Source organism: Pseudophryne corroboree, chromosome 6 (genome assembly GCF_028390025.1).
Source record: "Pseudophryne corroboree isolate aPseCor3 chromosome 6, aPseCor3.hap2, whole genome shotgun sequence".
In the NCBI taxonomy this organism is placed as follows: Eukaryota; Metazoa; Chordata; class Amphibia; order Anura; family Myobatrachidae; genus Pseudophryne; species Pseudophryne corroboree.
This window is the reverse complement of record NC_086449.1, coordinates 247,389,449-247,411,895: the sequence shown is the minus strand read 5'-3', so window position 1 is coordinate 247,411,895 and position 22,447 is coordinate 247,389,449. Positions and strand designations below refer to the sequence as shown.

General features: G+C 49.3%; 1 protein-coding gene across 1 annotated transcript in view; it reads right to left on the bottom strand.

The window, feature by feature from the left end:
- PRC1 (protein regulator of cytokinesis 1) overlaps positions 1-2,467 on the bottom strand; it is a 252,249-nt gene extending 249,782 nt beyond the window's left edge. Inside the window, exon 1 of the mRNA XM_063925849.1 lies at positions 2,379-2,467. The gene's annotated coding sequence lies outside the window, so the exon portion shown is untranslated. The remainder of the gene's footprint in view (positions 1-2,378) is intronic.
- Positions 2,468-22,447: the final 19,980 nt, after the last annotated feature.

Sequence of the window (22,447 nt, the reverse complement as noted above, 5' to 3'; positions counted from 1 at the left end):
TCCCTCCCCTTGCCCTCTATCAAACTCCCCTTGCACTTTATCACACTCCCTCCCCCTGCGCTTTATCACACTCCCTCCCCTACGCTTTATCACACTCCCTCCCCCTGTGCTCTATCACGCTACCTTCTCCTGCACCCTGCGCTTTATCACACGCCCTCCTCTGCGCTTTATCAAACTCCCTCCCCTGCGCTTTATCACACTCCCTCCCCTTGCCCTCTATCAAACTCCCCTTGCACTTTATCACACTCCCTCCCCCTGCGCTGTATCACGCTACCTTCCCCTGCGCTTTATCACTCACCCTCCCTTGCACTTTATCACACTCCCTCCCCCTGCGCTGTATCACGCTACCTTCCCCTGCGCCCTGCGCTTTATCACACTCCCTCCCCCTGCGCCCTGCGCTTTATCACACTCCCTCCCCTGCGTTTTATCACACGCCCTCCCCTGCGCTTTATCACACTCCCTCCGTTGCACTTTCTCACACTCCCTCCCCTTGCCCTCTATCAAACTCCACTTGCACTTTATCACACTCCCTTCCCACTGCGCTGTATCACGCTACCTTCCCCTGCACCCTGCGCTTTATCACACTCCCTCCCCTGCGTTTTATCACACTCCCTCCCCTGCGCTTTATCAAACTCCCTGCCCTGCGCTTTATCACACGCCCTCCCCTGCGCTTTATCATACTCCCTCCCCTTGCCCTTTATCACACTCCCTCCCCTTGCCCTTTATCACACTCCCTCCCCTTGCCCTCTATCACACTCCCCTTGCACTTTATCACACTCCCTCCCCCTGCGCTTTATCACACTTCCTCCCTCGCACTTTATCACACTCCCTTCCCCTGCACTTTATCACACTCCTTCCCCTGCGCTTTATCACACTTCCCTTGCACTCTATCACATTCCCCTTGCACTTTATCACACTCCCTCTCCCTGCGCTTTATCACACTCCCTCCCCCTGCGCTTTATCACACTCCCTCCCCTACGCTTTATCACACTCCCTCCCCCTGTGCTCTATCACGCTACCTTCTCCTGCACCCTGCGCTTTATCACACGCCCTCCCCTGCGCTTTATCAAACTCCCTCCCCTGCGCTTTATCACACTCCCTCCCCTTGCCCTCTATCAAACTCCCCTTGCACTTTATCACACTCCCTCCCCCTGCGCTGTATCACGCTACCTTCCCCTGCGCCCTGCGCTTTATCACTCACCCTCCCTTGCACTTTATCACACTCCCTCCCCCTGCGCTTTATCACACTCCCTCCCTTGCACTTTATCACTCCCTTCCCCTGCGCTTTATCACACTCCCTCCCCCTGCGCTTTATCACACTCCCTCCCCCTGCGCCCTGCGCTTTATCACACTCCCTCCCCTGCGTTTTATCACACGCCCTCCCCTGCGCTTTATCACACTCCCTCCGTTGCACTTTATCACACTCCCTCCCCTTGCCCTCTATCAAACTCCACTTGCACTTTATCACACTCCCTTCCCACTGCGCTGTATCACGCTACCTTCCCCTGCACCCTGCGCTTTATCACACTCCCTCCCCTGCGTTTTATCACACTCCCTCCCCTGCGCTTTATCAAACTCCCTGCCCTGCGCTTTATCACACGCCCTCCCCTGCGCTTTATCATACTCCCTCCCCTTGCCCTTTATCACACTCCCTCCCCTTGCCCTTTATCACACTCCCTCCCCTTGCCCTCTATCACACTCCCCTTGCACTTTATCACACTCCCTCCCCCTGCGCTTTATCACACTTCCTCCCTCGCACTTTATCACACTCCCTTCCCCTGCACTTTATCACACTCCTTCCCCTGCGCTTTATCACATTCCCCTTGCACTTTATCACACGCCCTCTCCCTGCGCTTTATCACACTCCCTCCCCCTGCGCTTTATCACTCCCTCCCCTACGCTTTATCACACTCCCTCCCCCTGTGCTCTATCACGCTACCTTCTCCTGCACCCTGCGCTTTATCACACGCCCTCCTCTGCGCTTTATCAAACTCCCTCCCCTGCGCTTTATCACACTCCCTCCCCTTGCCCTCTATCAAACTCCCCTTGCACTTTATCACACTCCCTCCCCCTGCGCTGTATCACGCTACCTTCCCCTGCGCTTTATCACTCACCCTCCCTTGCACTTTATCACACTCCCTCCCCCTGCGCTGTATCACGCTACCTTCCCCTGCGCCCTGCGCTTTATCACACTCCCTCCCCCTGCACTGTATCAAACACACACCCTCCCCCACGCTCTATCACAGCCACAGCCAAGTTCACATGGAAGTCACACACAGAAGCTCACATATACATACACATGGAAGTCACACACGGAAGCTCACATATACATACACATGGAAGTCACACACACACACACACAATACAATTCCCTCTACCTTACACACTACAGCTTAGAGTACTGTAGTCTCACTGGCTGGGCCGTCCCTGGACGTGCAGGAGCTTCAACCCTCCCTCTCACAGCAGCAGCAGCCATGTGGGCAGCAGGCAGCCTCAGTGTCCCGTGTATAGCCCCGCCCCCTGGACCCCGTGTAGCTCCACCCCTTCCAAGTTCCCTCATCCTCTGCCCAAGTGTTTGAGCCGTTTGGCTGGCAGTAGCGGTCCATCTACTACTATCAATACAGGTGACTGCGGGCAGGAGGGAGCGGAGCTTCATACTGTAACTTGTAAGCTGCTGTAGCTGGGGAAAAAATTCCTGGCTGCAGCAGCACAGCAGATGCTGTGGGCATATTGTGTTGTGGGGGCCTGGAGCTGCAGCTCCACCCGCCCCATTTTTAATCCAGCCCTTTGCCTACGCCAGCAGCTAGCCGCCAACCTCTAACAGATGCCGAAGATCAAGGTGCGGTGAGTGTTACACTGGGGTCCCGGTTAGCGGGTCCCCGATGCAGTTTGGCTGCAGGTCGCATGGTGGTCACGGGCCACGAGCTGCAGTGTCCGCAGTGGACAAAACTGGCTCAGGGCTCATGCCCAGCAGTGCTCACTGCCCCTTAGGGTGGGATGCGGTCAAGGGGGGTCATTCCGAGTTGTTCGCTCGCAAGCTACTTTTAGCAGCTTTGCACACGCTAAGCCGCCGCCTACTGGGAGTGAATCTTAGCTTATCAAAATTGCGAACGAAAGATTTGCAATATTGCGAAAAGACTTCTCTGTGCAGTTTCTGAGTAGCTCGAGACTTACTCTGCCAGTGCGATCAGTTCAGTGCTTGTCGTTCCTGGTTTGACGTCACAAACACACCCAGCGTTCGCCCAGACACTCCTCCGTTTCTCCAGCCACTCCCGCGTTTTTCCCAGAAACGGTAGCGTTTTTTCGCACACACCCATAAAACGGCCAGTTTCCGCCCAGAAACACCCACTTCCTGTCAATCACATTACGATCACCAGAACGAAGAAAAAACCTCGTAATGCCGTGAGTAAAATACCTAACTGCATAGCAAATTTACTTGGCGCAGTCGCACTGCGGACATTGCGCATGCGCATTAGCGACTAATCGCTCCGTTGCGAGAAAAAAATAACGAGCGAACAACTCGGAATGACCCCCATGATCCCGCCGGACGGGATCCCAGCGGTCAGAATACAGACACCGGGATCCGACCGGCACAATCCCAACATATTCTCCCTCTGTGGGTGTCCACGACACCCATAGAGGGAGAATAAATGAGTGTGCGAGCGTAGCGAGGCACCGTGCCCGCAGCGTGGCGAGTAGAGAGAGCCCGCAAGGGGCTGCGTAGCGCTCGCCCCCGTCAGGATTGTGGCGGTCGGGATCCTGGTGTCGGTATTCTGACTGCCGGGATCTCATACTGATCCCCTTAGGGCTTGTCTGTGCTATTATCTATATGAAATTTACTAATTGCCAGTATATAACTGTGAGGGACCGTGCGCCATTGCAAGGGGCGGGGCTTCCGGGAGCGGGACCAGAGGTGGGAAGGCGCCATTTCCTGCTGCTGCGGATCATCAAGGCTGCATGCACGCTGCTCCTCCACGGACCCATGCTGTTACAGACTCTGTACTGGTGCCAGGGGGTCATAACAGGGGGGGAGCACACCAGCGGTAGCGCCGCTGCACTTTTATCAGGTTATAAACATTATTTCACACGTTGTGCTGCTGTGTTCTGTGTGCTGGTCTCCGCTCCTCAAAGTGTCTTTAGGGTCTGTGTGGGGGTGTTTCTCAGTGAGCTGCGCTATATTACAGTTGTGTCAAGATGTTTGTTGACATGGTTATATGTGTGGCTTGTAACTCTACCCCTTCATCAGCGGGTTCTCTCATGTGTGAGCAGTGCTTCTTATCTCCTCAGGGACACAGTTCACAGGCTGACTGGCTGGATACTTTTAAAAGCATGGTTCAGAATAAGCCGCAATTAACATAGGAGAGATAGGTGTTAAAACAGTCTATTGATTGTATGGCAAAGGCAGCAGATACCAGAAAGGCTTCTCAGCCCCCTCTGTTGGTTTCACATAAATGCTCACTGCCACAGGTGCTCCAGTCTGATTCTGATCAGCCTGATGTGGATAATGATAATATGGATGAGGACAGCTCTCTGTCCCCAGGGGTGGAGGCCCTCATTTTTTAGGTAAGACAGGGTCTTCACATACCGGATCAGGAGTCAGAATCAGATGAGGAGTTGTACTTTAATGTTAGACCAAAAACCTCAGCAACTTTTCCTGTGTCTAAAGAGTTAAACTCCCTGGCCAGGGAAGCATGGTTAAACCATGATAAAGAAATTCCTCAGAGGTTTTTAGCTACCTTTCCCCTCCCAGCTGAGGACAGGAAGGTATGGGAAAGCCCCCCCAACCCCCCCCCCTCCCCCGTCAGTCGATACGTCTGTGTCCAGACTGTCTAAGAAATCGGTACTGTCGGTGCCAGGGGCTACCTATCTGCCGTCGGCTGCACCACCTGCTAGACGTTCTTACACAGGACCCTCCTTGCAGTACTTTCGTGTGGCAAGGTTTTAGAGGTAGGGGCTGGGGAGTCTCCACCACTCTGAGAGGATCGTGGTAAGTCCTGTAAGCCTGCAACTGCTCACCGGATCCCCTGCTGCTAAGCCTTCCACGTGACGGCTGGCCCCAGCACCAAGGCGCCTTCAGGTGGGTGCTCACCTTCAACACTTCGGCCACGTGTGGGCGAAGTCCTGCCGGGATCCTTGGGTGAAGGATCTAATTTCGCAGGGATACCGGCTGGAATTTCAAGCACTTCCTCCTCACAGATTTTTCAAATCCGGCTTACCAGTTTTAGCTGCTGCAAAAGTTACCTTGCAAGAGGCAATTCAAAATCTTTTGCAGACAGGAGTGGTGGTCCAGTACCTCCTCCTTTACACAAAAGGGGGTTTTACTCCAGTCTTTTTGTCATTCCAAAACCGAACGGTTCGGTGCGACCCATCTTAAACCTGATGTCTCCAAACCCATATCTGCGGGTGTTCAAATTCAAGATGGAATCCCTGCGGGCAGTGGTGTCCGGTCTGGAGGAGGGGGAATTCTTGGTAACCCTAGATGTCAAGGATGCTTACCTACACATTCCCATGTGGCCCCCTCATCAGGCTTACCTCAGGTTCGTTATCTTGGACGACCATTTCCAGTTTCAGACCTTGCCCTTTGCCCTGTCCACAGCTCCGAGGGTCTTCACCAAAGTCATGGCGGAGATGATGCTGCAACTGCGCAGTGTCACGATCCGGGTATCTGGACGCCAGTTCTTACCCATCAGATGCCTCCTAAGGCTGGCTCAGCGCTCCAGGACCGGATCCCATCTGTTATCCTGATGTGTACATTCCTGTATCCTCTCCTGTCACTCTGGGACGCTGTCACAGTAAACGCCATATTACACCTGGCATGTCGTCTCCCGCGGCCTCCGCCGCCGTCCCTGAACTTCTGCATGCAGAGTGTCTGAGTGGCGATTACGTCAGCCGCGGCCTCCGCTGTGTCCGCGTGGTTGGATGTGCATCTGTCAGTCTGGCGCCTCCTGTCTCCGGTGGCCGGCGCCGCCATTACTGTTTTCATTACCACATGGATTACAAACCAAACTTCCCTCCAAGTGTCTGCATGGGCGCAGCCATCTTGGATTCTGTCAGCTGATCATTTCCACCAATCTGTTCTCAGTATTGATAATCTGCATAATTGCCTAGCCAATCCCTTCCTTGCTGCAGGTATAAATACACTGTGCCTGAGCAAGGAAGGCGTCAGTGCTTTGGTTGTCAAACCTAGTTCCTGTTTGTCTCTCTCTTGTGATTGTCTTCCAGGTTCCAGCTCCTGTCTCAAGACTTCCACCATAGAGACCCGCACCAGCATTCCACCTGCGGTGTAGCCTGACTCTCCAATCCATTGTGGATTCATCTGTTTCCAGCTACAACATTACCTGCTTCCAGCTCAGCTTCCAGCAGAGTACAGCTTCTCTTAAAGGGCCGGTGTCCTTTCTACACTTTACCACTCTCCACCGGTATTATTATTTCTCCGCTCTCAAGTTCTACATTTCAGTTCATATTTCATCGCTCCCAAGTTCATTTATTATTTAACTGGTTCCAGCCAGTATCCACTCCGTGCTAACAACAGTCTGGTTCCAGCCAGTATCCACAGCAGCCGTTTTATCTTCAGCAACCCAGCTTTTCCTGGAACACCAGCTGGCACAATCCTGGGTTATCTCCATTGCTACAGTCGGGCCTGGTAAGGACTTTCCATCTAGAAGATTATAAGAACTATCTCACACTACCAGTGCCCTGTGGCTCCTGCCATCCTGTAGTACCCAGGAACTGTATTTATTCTTTGCTGACTTTTACGTTTTCTTTTACTGCTGCTGTGTTGCGGAGTTGTCATAATAAACATCATTGACTTTTATCCAAGTTGTCGTGGTCACGCCTTCGGGCAGTTATTATTCATGTTACTTACATGTCCAGGGGTCTGATACAACCTCCCAGGTTCCGGTACATCTCAGCCCCTACAACTGAGGCTGCCTCCCGTCAGCTCAGGCCCTCAGTTGTGACAGTAAGCACTGACCTAATGAATCCAGCCGGAGACCAGGATCAAGCGGCCAGGCCGATGCAAGAACTGGCAGCCCGACTAGAACATCAGGAGGCTGCACAGGGCCACATCATCCGCTGTCTCCAGGATCTCTCTACTCGGCTGGATGGGATTCAGACAACTCTCCATGGATCAGGCGCGTCTGGTGCGTCAACCACAGTGACTCCAGCTATAACCCCACCCACCTTACCCATTTCTGCTCCACGTCTTCATCTTCCAACGCCAGCAAAATTTGACGGATCTCCAAGATTCTGCAGGGGATTTCTCAACCAGTGTGAGATTCAGTTTGAGCTACAACCTGGCAATTTTCCCAGTGACCGTGCAAAAATTGCCTACATTATTTCTCTTCTCAGTGGCTCAGCCCTTGATTGGGCATCACCGTTATGGGAGAGGTCCGACACCCTGCTATCTTCCTACACTGCCTTCGTGTCAACATTCAGGCGCATCTTCGACGAGCCAGGCCGGGTAACCTCAGCTTCATCCGAGATTCTCCGTTTACGCCAGGGGTCACGTACTGTAGGACAATATCTGATACAGTTCCAGATCCTGGCATCCGAACTGGCATGGAACGACGAGGCCCTGTATGCTGCATTCTGGCATGGCTTATCTGAGCGTATTAAAGATGAGTTAGCTACCAGAGACTTACCTTCTAAGTTAGATGAGCTAATCTCACTCTGCACGAAAGTTGATTTACGTTTCAGAGAGAGAGCAACTGAGCGTGGAAGATCATCTGCTCCAAAATCTTCTGCTCCTCCTCCTCGTCAACTGTCACCATCTAAAGATGAGCCCATGCAACTTGGCCGTTCCCGTTTAACTCCTGCTGAGCGCCGAAGACGTCTCTCCGAGTCTCTCTGTCTCTATTGTGCAGCTCCGTCTCACACCATTAATGCCTGTCCCAAACGTCCGGGAAACTCCAAATCCTAGCTCGCCAAGGAGAGGGCCGGCTAGGAGTAATGATCTCCTCTCCATCTCCTCAAGATTGTAATCTCCCAGTCTCGCTTCAAGTTGCTCAACGTTATCGGAACGTCATTGCCCTCCTTGATTCCGGAGCAGCTGGGAACTTTATTACCGAAGCCTATGTTAAACGGTGGTCCCTACCCACCGAGAGACTTCCTTCGTCCATTTCTTTAACTGCCGTGGATGGCAGCAAAATTTTTGATGCAGTTATTTCTTTAAGGACTCTACCAGTTCGTCTGAGAGTGGGAGTTCTTCATTCCGAACTTATTTCTTTTTTAGTGATTCCAAGAGCCACACATCCTGTGGTCCTGGGCCTTCCATGGCTCCGTCTTCACAATCCTACAATTGATTGGACGACTACGCAAATCCTGGCATGGGGTTCCTCCTGTGCTGAGACATGTTTGTTTAAAGTATTGCCTGCCTGTTCTTCCTCCCCCAGGTCGTCTGATGTTCCACCTCCTCCATATCAAGATTTCACGGATGTGTTCAGTAAAGCTTCTGCTGATATCCTTCCTCCTCATAGAGAATGGGACTGCCCGATTGATCTCGTTCCAGGGAAGGTTCCACCTCGAGGCCGAACTTATCCGTTGTCTCTGCCTGAGACGCATTCTATGGAGGAATATATTAAAGAGAACCTAGCAAAGGGGTTCATTCGACCTTCTTCTTCTCCAGCCGGTGCAGGCTTCTTTTTTGTAAAAAAGAAAGATGGTGGTCTGCGGCCGTGCATCGACTACAGAGGTTTGAACGACATTACCATCAAGAACCGTTATCCTTTACCCCTGATTACTGAGCTCTTTGACAGAGTTAGCGGAGCTACCATCTTTACAAAGCTGGACTTGAGAGGTGCATACAATCTCATCCGGATCCGTGAGGGTGACGAGTGGAAGACCGCCTTTAACACCCGTGACGGACATTATGAGTACCTCGTCATGCCCTTCGGATTGAGCAATGCTCCAGCTGTCTTCCAGCATTTTGTTAATGAGATCTTCAGAGACATTCTATACCGTCATGTCGTGGTCTATCTAGACGATATCCTCATTTTTGCCAACGATTTAGAGGAACATCGTTTTTGGGTTAAAGAGGTTCTGTCCCGTCTCCGTGTCAATCATCTCTATTGCAAATTAGAAAAATGCGTCTTTGAAGTCAAGTCCATTCCGTTTCTAGGGTACATTGTGTCCGGTTCCGGACTAGAGATGGATCCTGAGAAACTACAAGCAATCCAAAATTGGCCGGTACCCTTAACCCTCAAAGGGGTCCAGAGGTTCTTAAGGTTCGCCAACTATTACCGAAAGTTTATACGAGACTTTTCCACCATTGTGGCGCCTATTACTGCTTTCACTAAGAAGGGTGCTAACCCGTCCAAGTGGTCTGAAGAAGCCATGCAAGCATTTCATCTTTTAAAACAAAGGTTCATCTCTGCGCCTGTTCTGAAACAGCCTGACATCGACTCTCCTTTCATCTTAGAGGTGGATGCCTCCTCCGTTGGAGTAGGAGCGGTGTTATCTCAGAGGGCTAAAGATGGCCATTTACACCCTTGCAGTTTCTTCTCCCGGAAGTTCTCCCCAGCTGAGCGCAACTATGCCATTGGCGACCAGGAGTTGCTAGCCATCAAGCTCGCTCTAGAAGAGTGGAGGTATCTGTTGGAGGGAGCTTCTCATTCAATCACCATACTTACAGACCACAAGAACCTTTTATATCTGAAAGGCGCACAATGTCTCAACCCTCGTCAGGCCAGATGGGCACTTTTCTTTTCCAGGTTCGACTTTAAACTCCAGTTCTGTCCGGGCTCTCAGAATCGCAAGGCCGATGCCCTTTCCCGCTCATGGGAGCAAGAAAATGAGTCAGAGTCTTCAGACAAGCATCCTATTATAAATCCGTTGGCATTCTCCACGGTAGGGATGGACTCTACGCCCCCATCAGGGAAAAGTTTTGTGAAACCGATGCTAAGGAAGAAGCTCATGCATTGGGCCCATGCTTCCCGTTTTGCCGGACATACAGGTATCCAAAAAACCCTGGAGTTTATCTCTAGGTCCTATTGGTGGCCAACTCTGAAAAAGGACGTCTTGGAGTTTATTGCATCTTGCCCAAAGTGTGCTCAACATAAGGTATCCCGCCAGTCGCCTGCGGGGCAACTGGTTCCACTATCTGTTCCCCGTCGACCTTGGACCCATTTGTCGATGGATTTTATTACAGATTTACCCATGTGCAACAAGTTCAATACCATCTGGGTGGTAGTTGACCGGTTCACCAAGATGGCACACTTCATTCCTCTCACCGGTCTTCCGTCAGCTTCCAAGTTGGCTCAAGTATTCATACAAGAGATCTTCCGACTCCACGGTCTCCCTGAAGAAATTATCTCAGATCGAGGAGTTCAATTCACAGCCAAATTCTGGCGAAGTTTATGTCAAGTCCTCCAAGTCAAGCTAAAGTTTTCCACGGCTTACCATCCTCAGACCAATGGTCAAACCGAGAGGGTGAATCAGGACTTGGAGGCCTTCCTCCGCATCTATGTGTCCTCCTCTCAAGATGACTGGGTTCAATTACTTCCCTGGGCCGAGTTCTGTCATAACAACCAGTATCATTCTTCATCTGCTTCAACACCATTCTTCACTAACTTTGGATTCCACCCTAAAGTCCCTGAGTTCCAACCGCTTCCAGCAACTTCGGTTCCCGCAGTGGATATCACCTTGCATCAGTTTGCCAATATCTGGAAGAGCGTACGATCAGCTCTGCTCAAGGCATCGTTCAGGTACAAGAAGTTTGCGGATAAGAAGCGTCGAGCAGTTCCTGCTCTCAAGGTGGGTGATCGGGTATGGTTATCCACGAAGAATTTGAGGTTAAGAGTTCCCAGTATGAAGTTTGCACCTCGCTATATCGGTCCTTTCAAGATTGAACAAGTCATCAATCCTGTTGCTTACAGACTCCAGTTGCCTCCCTTCTTAAAAATACCCAGGACATTCCATGTTTCCCTGTTGAAACCGCTGATCTTGAATCGGTTTCATTCCTCACTTCCTCCAACTCCGAAAGTCCAAACTCAACGAGGCGTTGAGTATGAAGTGGCCAAGATCCTGGACTCACGTCACCGTTACGGTCAACTACAATATCTTATTGACTGGAAGGGTTATGGTCCTGAGGAACGTTCATGGACCAATGCTTCTGATGTCCATGCTCCTGCCTTGGTCCGGAGATTCCATTCCAAGTTTCCTCAAAAGCCAAAGAAGTGTCCTGGGGCCACTCCTAAAGGGGGGGGTGCTGTCACGATCTGGGTATCTGGACGCCATTTCTTACCCATCAGATGCCTCCTAAGGCTGGCTCAGCGCTCCAGGACCGGATCCCATCTGTTATCCTGATGTGTACATTCCTGTATCCTCTCCTGTCACTCTGGGACGCTGTCACAGTAAACGCCATATTACACCTGGCATGGCGTCTCCCGCGGCCTCCGCCGCCGTCCCTGAACTTCTGCATGCAGAGTGTCTGAGTGGCGATTACGTCAGCCGCGGCCTCCGCTGTGTCCGCGTGGTTGGATGTGCATCTGTCAGTCTGGCGCCTCCTGTCTCCGGTGGCCGGCGCCGCCATTACTGTTTTCATTACCACATGGATTACAAACCAAACTTCCCTCCAAGTGTCTGCATGGGCGCAGCCATCTTGGATTCTGTCAGCTGATCATTTCCACCAATCTGTTCTCAGTATTGATAATCTGCATAATTGCCTAGCCAATCCCTTCCTTGCTGCAGGTATAAATACACTGTGCCTGAGCAAGGAAGGCGTCAGTGCTTTGGTTGTCAAACCTAGTTCCTGTTTGTCTCTCTCTTGTGATTGTCTTCCAGGTTCCAGCTCCTGTCTCAAGACTTCCACCATAGAGACCCGCACCAGCATTCCACCTGCGGTGTAGCCTGACTCTCCAATCCATTGTGGATTCATCTGTTTCCAGCTACAACATTACCTGCTTCCAGCAGAGTACAGCTTCTCTTAAAGGGCCGGTGTCCTTTCTACACTTTACCACTCTCCACCGGTATTATTATTTCTCCGCTCTCAAGTTCTACATTTCAGTTCATATTTCATCGCTCCCAAGTTCATTTATTATTTAACTGGTTCCAGCCAGTATCCACTCCGTGCTAACAACAGTCTGGTTCCAGCCAGTATCCACAGCAGCCGTTTTATCTTCAGCAACCCAGCTTTTCCTGGAACACCAGCTGGCACAATCCTGGGTTATCTCCATTGCTACAGTCGGGCCTGGTAAGGACTTTCCATCTAGAAGATTATAAGAACTATCTCACACTACCAGTGCCCTGTGGCTCCTGCCATCCTGTAGTACCCAGGAACTGTATTTATTCTTTGCTGACTTTTACGTTTTCTTTTACTGCTGCTGTGTTGCGGAGTTGTCATAATAAACATCATTGACTTTTATCCAAGTTGTCGTGGTCACGCCTTCGGGCAGTTATTATTCATGTTACTTACATGTCCAGGGGTCTGATACAACCTCCCAGGTTCCGGTACATCTCAGCCCCTACAACTGAGGCTGCCTCCCGTCAGCTCAGGCCCTCAGTTGTGACAGTAAGCACTGACCTAATGAATCCAGCCGGAGACCAGGATCAAGCGGCCAGGCCGATGCAAGAACTGGCAGCCCGACTAGAACATCAGGAGGCTGCACAGGGCCACATCATCCGCTGTCTCCAGGATCTCTCTACTCGGCTGGATGGGATTCAGACAACTCTCCATGGATCAGGCGCGTCTGGTGCGTCAACCACAGTGACTCCAGCTATAACCCCACCCACCTTACCCATTTCTGCTCCACGTCTTCATCTTCCAACGCCAGCAAAATTTGACGGATCTCCAAGATTCTGCAGGGGATTTCTCAACCAGTGTGAGATTCAGTTTGAGCTACAACCTGGCAATTTTCCCAGTGACCGTGCAAAAATTGCCTACATTATTTCTCTTCTCAGTGGCTCAGCCCTTGATTGGGCATCACCGTTATGGGAGAGGTCCGACACCCTGCTATCTTCCTACACTGCCTTCGTGTCAACATTCAGGCGCATCTTCGACGAGCCAGGCCGGGTAACCTCAGCTTCATCCGAGATTCTCCGTTTACGCCAGGGGTCACGTACTGTAGGACAATATCTGATACAGTTCCAGATCCTGGCATCCGAACTGGCATGGAACGACGAGGCCCTGTATGCTGCATTCTGGCATGGCTTATCTGAGCGTATTAAAGATGAGTTAGCTACCAGAGACTTACCTTCTAAGTTAGATGAGCTAATCTCACTCTGCACGAAAGTTGATTTACGTTTCAGAGAGAGAGCAACTGAGCGTGGAAGATCATCTGCTCCAAAATCTTCTGCTCCTCCTCCTCGTCAACTGTCACCATCTAAAGATGAGCCCATGCAACTTGGCCGTTCCCGTTTAACTCCTGCTGAGCGCCGAAGACGTCTCTCCGAGTCTCTCTGTCTCTATTGTGCAGCTCCGTCTCACACCATTAATGCCTGTCCCAAACGTCCGGGAAACTCCAAATCCTAGCTCGCCAAGGAGAGGGCCGGCTAGGAGTAATGATCTCCTCTCCATCTCCTCAAGATTGTAATCTCCCAGTCTCGCTTCAAGTTGCTCAACGTTATCGGAACGTCATTGCCCTCCTTGATTCCGGAGCAGCTGGGAACTTTATTACCGAAGCCTATGTTAAACGGTGGTCCCTACCCACCGAGAGACTTCCTTCGTCCATTTCTTTAACTGCCGTGGATGGCAGCAAAATTTTTGATGCAGTTATTTCTTTAAGGACTCTACCAGTTCGTCTGAGAGTGGGAGTTCTTCATTCCGAACTTATTTCTTTTTTAGTGATTCCAAGAGCCACACATCCTGTGGTCCTGGGCCTTCCATGGCTCCGTCTTCACAATCCTACAATTGATTGGACGACTACGCAAATCCTGGCATGGGGTTCCTCCTGTGCTGAGACATGTTTGTTTAAAGTATTGCCTGCCTGTTCTTCCTCCCCCAGGTCGTCTGATGTTCCACCTCCTCCATATCAAGATTTCACGGATGTGTTCAGTAAAGGTTCTGCTGATATCCTTCCTCCTCATAGAGAATGGGACTGCCCGATTGATCTCGTTCCAGGGAAGGTTCCACCTCGAGGCCGAACTTATCCGTTGTCTCTGCCTGAGACGCATTCTATGGAGGAATATATTAAAGAGAACCTAGCAAAGGGGTTCATTCGACCTTCTTCTTCTCCAGCCGGTGCAGGCTTCTTTTTTGTAAAAAAGAAAGATGGTGGTCTGCGGCCGTGCATCGACTACAGAGGTTTGAACGACATTACCATCAAGAACCGTTATCCTTTACCCCTGATTACTGAGCTCTTTGACAGAGTTAGCGGAGCTACCATCTTTACAAAGCTGGACTTGAGAGGTGCATACAATCTCATCCGGATCCGTGAGGGTGACGAGTGGAAGACCGCCTTTAACACCCGTGACGGACATTATGAGTACCTCGTCATGCCCTTCGGATTGAGCAATGCTCCAGCTGTCTTCCAGCATTTTGTTAATGAGATCTTCAGAGACATTCTATACCGTCATGTCGTGGTCTATCTAGACGATATCCTCATTTTTGCCAACGATTTAGAGGAACATCGTTTTTGGGTTAAAGAGGTTCTGTCCCGTCTCCGTGTCAATCATCTCTATTGCAAATTAGAAAAATGCGTCTTTGAAGTCAAGTCCATTCCGTTTCTAGGGTACATTGTGTCCGGTTCCGGACTAGAGATGGATCCTGAGAAACTACAAGCAATCCAAAATTGGCCGGTACCCTTAACCCTCAAAGGGGTCCAGAGGTTCTTAGGGTTCGCCAACTATTACCGAAAGTTTATACGAGACTTTTCCACCATTGTGGCGCCTATTACTGCTTTCACTAAGAAGGGTGCTAACCCGTCCAAGTGGTCTGAAGAAGCCATGCAAGCATTTCATCTTTTAAAACAAAGGTTCATCTCTGCGCCTGTTCTGAAACAGCCTGACATCGACTCTCCTTTCATCTTAGAGGTGGATGCCTCCTCCGTTGGAGTAGGAGCGGTGTTATCTCAGAGGGCTAAAGATGGCCATTTACACCCTTGCAGTTTCTTCTCCCGGAAGTTCTCCCCAGCTGAGCGCAACTATGCCATTGGCGACCAGGAGTTGCTAGCCATCAAGCTCGCTCTAGAAGAGTGGAGGTATCTGTTGGAGGGAGCTTCTCATTCAATCACCATACTTACAGACCACAAGAACCTTTTATATCTGAAAGGCGCACAATGTCTCAACCCTCGTCAGGCCAGATGGGCACTTTTCTTTTCCAGGTTCGACTTTAAACTCCAGTTCTGTCCGGGCTCTCAGAATCGCAAGGCCGATGCCCTTTCCCGCTCATGGGAGCAAGAAAATGAGTCAGAGTCTTCAGACAAGCATCCTATTATAAATCCGTTGGCATTCTCCACGGTAGGGATGGACTCTACGCCCCCATCAGGGAAAAGTTTTGTGAAACCGATGCTAAGGAAGAAGCTCATGCATTGGGCCCATGCTTCCCGTTTTGCCGGACATACAGGTATCCAAAAAACCCTGGAGTTTATCTCTAGGTCCTATTGGTGGCCAACTCTGAAAAAGGACGTCTTGGAGTTTATTGCATCTTGCCCAAAGTGTGCTCAACATAAGGTATCCCGCCAGTCGCCTGCGGGGCAACTGGTTCCACTATCTGTTCCCCGTCGACCTTGGACCCATTTGTCGATGGATTTTATTACAGATTTACCCATGTGCAACAAGTTCAATACCATCTGGGTGGTAGTTGACCGGTTCACCAAGATGGCACACTTCATTCCTCTCACCGGTCTTCCGTCAGCTTCCAAGTTGGCTCAAGTATTCATACAAGAGATCTTCCGACTCCACGGTCTCCCTGAAGAAATTATCTCAGATCGAGGAGTTCAATTCACAGCCAAATTCTGGCGAAGTTTATGTCAAGTCCTCCAAGTCAAGCTAAAGTTTTCCACGGCTTACCATCCTCAGACCAATGGTCAAACCGAGAGGGTGAATCAGGACTTGGAGGCCTTCCTCCGCATCTATGTGTCCTCCTCTCAAGATGACTGGGTTCAATTACTTCCCTGGGCCGAGTTCTGTCATAACAACCAGTATCATTCTTCATCTGCTTCAACACCATTCTTCACTAACTTTGGATTCCACCCTAAAGTCCCTGAGTTCCAACCGCTTCCAGCAACTTCGGTTCCCGCAGTGGATATCACCTTGCATCAGTTTGCCAATATCTGGAAGAGCGTACGATCAGCTCTGCTCAAGGCATCGTTCAGGTACAAGAAGTTTGCGGATAAGAAGCGTCGAGCAGTTCCTGCTCTCAAGGTGGGTGATCGGGTATGGTTATCCACGAAGAATTTGAGGTTAAGAGTTCCCAGTATGAAGTTTGCACCTCGCTATATCGGTCCTTTCAAGATTGAACAAGTCATCAATCCTGTTGCTTACAGACTCCAGTTGCCTCCCTTCTTAAAAATACCCAGGACATTCCATGTTTCCCTGTTGAAACCGCTGATCTTGAATCGGTTTCATTCCTCACTTCCTCCAACTCCGAAAGTCCAAACTCAACGAGGCGTTGAGTATGAAGTGGCCAAGATTCTGGACTCACGTCACCGTTACGGTCAACTACAATATCTTATTGACTGGAAGGGTTATGGTCCTGAGGAACGTTCATGGACCAATGCTTCTGATGTCCATGCTCCTGCCTTGGTCCGGAGATTCCATTCCAAGTTTCCTCAAAAGCCAAAGAAGTGTCCTGAGGCCACTCCTAAAGGGGGGGGTGCTGTCACGATCTGGGTATCTGGACGCCATTTCTTACCCATCAGATGCCTCCTAAGGCTGGCTCAGCGCTCCAGGACCGGATCCCATCTGTTATCCTGATGTGTACATTCCTGTATCCTCTCCTGTCACTCTGGGACGCTGTCACAGTAAACGCCATATTACACCTGGCATGGCGTCTCCCGCGGCCTCCGCCGCCGTCCCTGAACTTCTGCATGCAGAGTGTCTGAGTGGCGATTACGTCAGCCGCGGCCTCCGCTGTGTCCGCGTGGTTGGATGTGCATCTGTCAGTCTGGCGCCTCCTGTCTCCGGTGTCCGGCGCCGCCATTACTGTTTTCATTACCACATGGATTACAAACCAAACTTCCCTCCAAGTGTCTGCATGGGCGCAGCCATCTTGGATTCTGTCAGCTGATCATTTCCACCAATCTGTTCTCAGTATTGATAATCTGCATAATTGCCTAGCCAATCCCTTCCTTGCTGCAGGTATAAATACACTGTGCCTGAGCAAGGAAGGCGTCAGTGCTTTGGTTGTCAAACCTAGTTCCTGTTTGTCTCTCTCTTGTGATTGTCTTCCAGGTTCCAGCTCCTGTCTCAAGACTTCCACCATAGAGACCCGCACCAGCATTCCACCTGCGGTGTAGCCTGACTCTCCAATCCATTGTGGATTCATCTGTTTCCAGCTACAACATTACCTGCTTCCAGCTCAGCTTCCAGCAGAGTACAGCTTCTCTTAAAGGGCCGGTGTCCTTTCTACACTTTACCACTCTCCACCGGTATTATTATTTCTCCGCTCTCAAGTTCTACATTTCAGTTCATATTTCATCGCTCCCAAGTTCATTTATTATTTAACTGGTTCCAGCCAGTATCCACTCCGTGCTAACAACAGTCTGGTTCCAGCCAGTATCCACAGCAGCCGTTTTATCTTCAGCAACCCAGCTTTTCCTGGAACACCAGCTGGCACAATCCTGGGTTATCTCCATTGCTACAGTCGGGCCTGGTAAGGACTTTCCATCTAGAAGATTATAAGAACTATCTCACACTACCAGTGCCCTGTGGCTCCTGCCATCCTGTAGTACCCAGGAACTGTATTTATTCTTTGCTGACTTTTACGTTTTCTTTTACTGCTGCTGTGTTGCGGAGTTGTCATAATAAACATCATTGACTTTTATCCAAGTTGTCGTGGTCACGCCTTCGGGCAGTTATTATTCATGTTACTTACATGTCCAGGGGTCTGATACAACCTCCCAGGTTCCGGTACATCTCAGCCCCTACAACTGAGGCTGCCTCCCGTCAGCTCAGGCCCTCAGTTGTGACACGCAGGATGGGAGTCAACATAGTCCCCTACTTGGACAATATCCTGATAAAGGCTATGTCCAGGGAGCGTCTCTTACACAGCATCGATCTAACGACTCGCCTGCTTATGGATCACGGGTGGATCCTAAACTTCCAGAAATCTCAACTGAAACTGACCCAACGTCTCCAATTCCTGGGAATGATACTGGATACAGTGTCTCAAACGGTGTTTCTTCCGATGGACAAGGCCTTCGCTATCCAGGCTTTGGTCCACTCAGTGCTCCGTCCTCGCAAGGTATCCATACATTTGCTGGGCAAGATGGTTGCTTACAAGGCAATCCAATATGGCAGATTTCATGCCCGGCCATTTCAGCTGGATCTGCTGGACAAATGGTCGGGGTCTCACCTTCACATGTATCAGGAAGTGAACTTATCTCTGAAAGCCCAGATTTCCCTATTATGGTGGCTACAAGTTCCTCACCTGGTAGAAGGCAGGAATTTCAATGTCCAATCATGGATTCTACTGACAATGGATGCCAGCTGATAGAGTCAGATATCTACCTTTTAACATTAGCTATATACTAATACTGTGTAGCCGTAATGGCTGCTAAACCACGTGCACATGCTACGCACTCCGTACGCTATTTGCGTATGAAGACCTCGCACGTGGTACGCAAAACAAGTACACACGCTGTGCTGGGTGTACGGAATACCCACAGCGAGCATACACACAGACAGTAACCTTTATAAACTTTAAACACAGAATATGCTTACACTGTAAACCTTAATACCGTGGTACTATAATGGTATAACACTGAACCTTTGTGAGTATGCAAGCTGTTTGAGCAATTGAGATACTCAGAAACCCTTTGTACTAGCTAGAGAGACACAGACACCCTGTTGAGGCTCCAAAACCTTTACTAACGAGCTTTTAGATATATCAAAAGGGGTACACAGTTACAGTTTATACTCTACATGCTAACATCAAATCTAACAGAATAACTACACATAAATACACAATAGCGGCACAATCGCAAATAATAACATACAATGAGAGAGAGAGAGAGAGAACGTGGCATAAATACAGTCAGAGATTAAGAATGGTCACAGAGAGTACTTACACACATAGGAATGAATCGCTGCGCTAGTCCTGGTTACCAGCTCTGGGTTAGTCAATGATGAAAACCGTTGTGGAGAGAAGACTGAGCTGCTTCAGGCTGGCTTGTTCTTATATACACTACATACAGTACACTACAAAGGGACCTATAATCTCATTGTTCATTGGACACAGGAATGTCTCCTCGCATCATAACAAAAGGTCATAGGTTAGTTTGAACAGGTGGGCTGTGACTATATCAAACTGCTCAGGTGGGAGGGAATCTCAGAATTCCCGCCGCATGGATAATGAACTGCAAACATAGGAAATGTCCAGAAACTACTAATGGGCATAACTATATGCAGGAGCGATTAATCTTTACCTAACCAACACCGGATTGTTGCTATTAAAATACTCTTCGGTTAGGTACCAGACACCACTGTTCAACCTTAGTAAGACCCTTTGTATCACGTAAAGAGGGATTCCTCTGTCCAGGGATCAGTTACATTAAACAAACTTACAGTTATTATTAAGGGGAACATTATCTATAAAACACACTATTTGGATTTATTATGTAACGATTGAGTCGCCCGCTAGATGCACACAAACTCTACCGTAAGTGCGCATACCACGCGCCAATGCGCACGGCCGTGGAGGCGCCGTCACGCAGCTGCGAATATGCGCACGCACGGGAGAGAACGTGCACGTGCAGCGGGCAAGCGCATGGGGTGAATATATGGCAACGTGTAGCATAATATTTTTCCGACTTTGACAGTCCACCCTTTGGCAGTCATCAATAACTGCCACTTCCTAAAACAATTCAAAAAAGAAAAATATATGTCATCATGTAAATACCATTTTATGATTGGGAAAAGGGAGGAGAGGAGAAGGTGGGAAAAAGGTATGACCTAGTGAGATAGTAGAAACATGTGTGTATGAATCCATGTTTGAGGGGTCATGTATCATCGTGCCGTACGTGTTTTAAATCAAGCTTCGAGGTATTGCGAAGTATACATTTTAATCCTTCTTATCCCGTATTAAGGGTCTGTGGATGGGCTGTCAAACTTTACCAAGCTCTTTTCGGCTTTTGGTTGCAACAAATGGGGAGCACATTTAGTTGATGATACATGAATGGGGGGAACATGTGAATGCTGATATATGTGTCTATATTCCTTATCGACTATGTGTGCTATTACCTGAAGGTTGTAGTGGTGAAGGTAAGAAGTCATCGTTATAAATGCAGTCATAACCTATGTGAGTTTAATATGCATTCGCCGATTGAAGTCTTGTCTGAAGTCTTGTCTTGATGTACATGTTGTCTGATGTCTCTCGGTGCTTTTGCTATAAATAACGAGCAAAAGTTGTTCCATTGTCCATAAAGTTACAGTCTCTAAAGTGTTGGGCTATCGTAAAAATTAAAGTCACTAGGGAAATTGGGGGCTTGTAGCATAGTTCATCAATGGTCTGTATAAAAGAGGTTGTCAAATTCTTCTTCCAAGCGGATGTCTTTGTACCTTGGAGGAAAACAAAGGAGAAACGGGTGAAAGAAACGGACCGTGGAATCACATTTTCATCACAACATTGGCCCTCATTCCGAGTTGATCGGTCGCAAGGCGAATTTAGCAGAGTTACACACGCTAAGCCGCCGCCTACTGGGAGTGAATCTTAGCTTCTTAAAATTGCGACCGATGTATTCGCAATATTGCGATTACTAACTACTTAGCAGTTTCAGAGTAGCTTCAGACTTACTCTGCCTGTGCGATCATTTCAGTGCTTGTCGTTCCTGGTTGACGTCACAAACACACCCAGCGTTCGCCCAGGCACTCCCACCGTTTCCCCGGCCACTCCTGCGTTTTTTCCGGAAACGGTAGCGTTTTCAGCCACACGCCCCTGAAACGCCGTGTTTCCGCCCAGTAACACCCATTTCCTGTCAATCACATTACGATCGCCGGAGCGAAGAAAAAGCCGTGAGTAAAATTACTTTCTTCATAGTAAAGTTACTTGGCGCAGTCGCAGTGCGAACATTGCGCATGCGTACTAAGCGGATTTTCACTGCGATGCGATGAAAAATACCGAGCGAACAACTCGGAATGAGGGCCATTGTCTCTATCGTTGGGTCATAAATCAAATTAGTTGTTGTTATTACAATGTCTTCGCTCCTCAAACTCATCACTCTGGTATTACCTTTACACTTCGTTAAAATCCGAACGCATCTAAATATCAGACCAATCAATATGACGGCACCCAGAATACACAAGAGACATTTCCCTACATCCATAATAATACCTTGGGCCCATTCTCCTAAACCAGAGAACCAATTTCGTGGGTTCAACCATGACACCCAACTGGTCAGCTCATTACCCACAGCAGCGAGAGTGAGATTGTGTTTCCTTCGGAACTCCCACTTTAATTGCAAAATGTCATCCATCTTTTGGTCTATGACCTCGGCCGGGTCCTCAGTGCTGTTTGTAACGTACGTGCAGCACTTTATTCCATATTGAGTTGCTAGGGTGACACAATACCCGCCTGTCACAGCTGTGAGGTAATTGAGAATCATCCTATGCTGAACCAGTTCTGTTTTGTAGGCTTGTAACTCTCTCCCAGTATACCTGAATGTGTCGTCATACATTTCGGTGATATTGTCTAATAAATTTGCTAGCGCAGATATATCTATAATTTATCACTCCTCTGGCGGTACGAGTGATATCTAAAGCGAGTAGGACTTGAATCCCGGTGGATTCATGGATCAGGTCAGAGGCCGGATGCTCTGTTCCTTCTATCAGGTGCCGTTTAACGACGTGCTCGTAATGAGTGTGAGTATAAGGAGCTTGGGCACCGTGGTGAATATCTTTCATTTTGTTATGGGATACAGTCATTACTTCAGGCAGTACTTTTCCAATATAACATAATCCCTCTGAGTTTGGGGCAAGCCACTTATACGCCTTCCTCCGACATATGAAATATGCATCATCGGGGAGAACATATGGGACGGAGTATGACATTACCATGTTACAAATTTTCCATGTGAAATCTCCTAACCCTAATTCTCCCATCTGTTTAGTACACGTGTCTGTTTGTACGACATGTGCACAGTATCCTGGTGATACTTCTCCAACTCGCATGGTCCTACTTCCTAAAGTGTACCTATACCGGAAATATTTTCCATTCTCGACTATCTGGCGTATAAGCTCTGTGTCTATGGGCATTCTGTCGGCTCTATGTGAAAATGTCATGGTTTGATTACTCCATGACACTTCCCAATTTCCCGGCTTTCGGGGATTTGAAATGTTAAAGCATACTAACGAC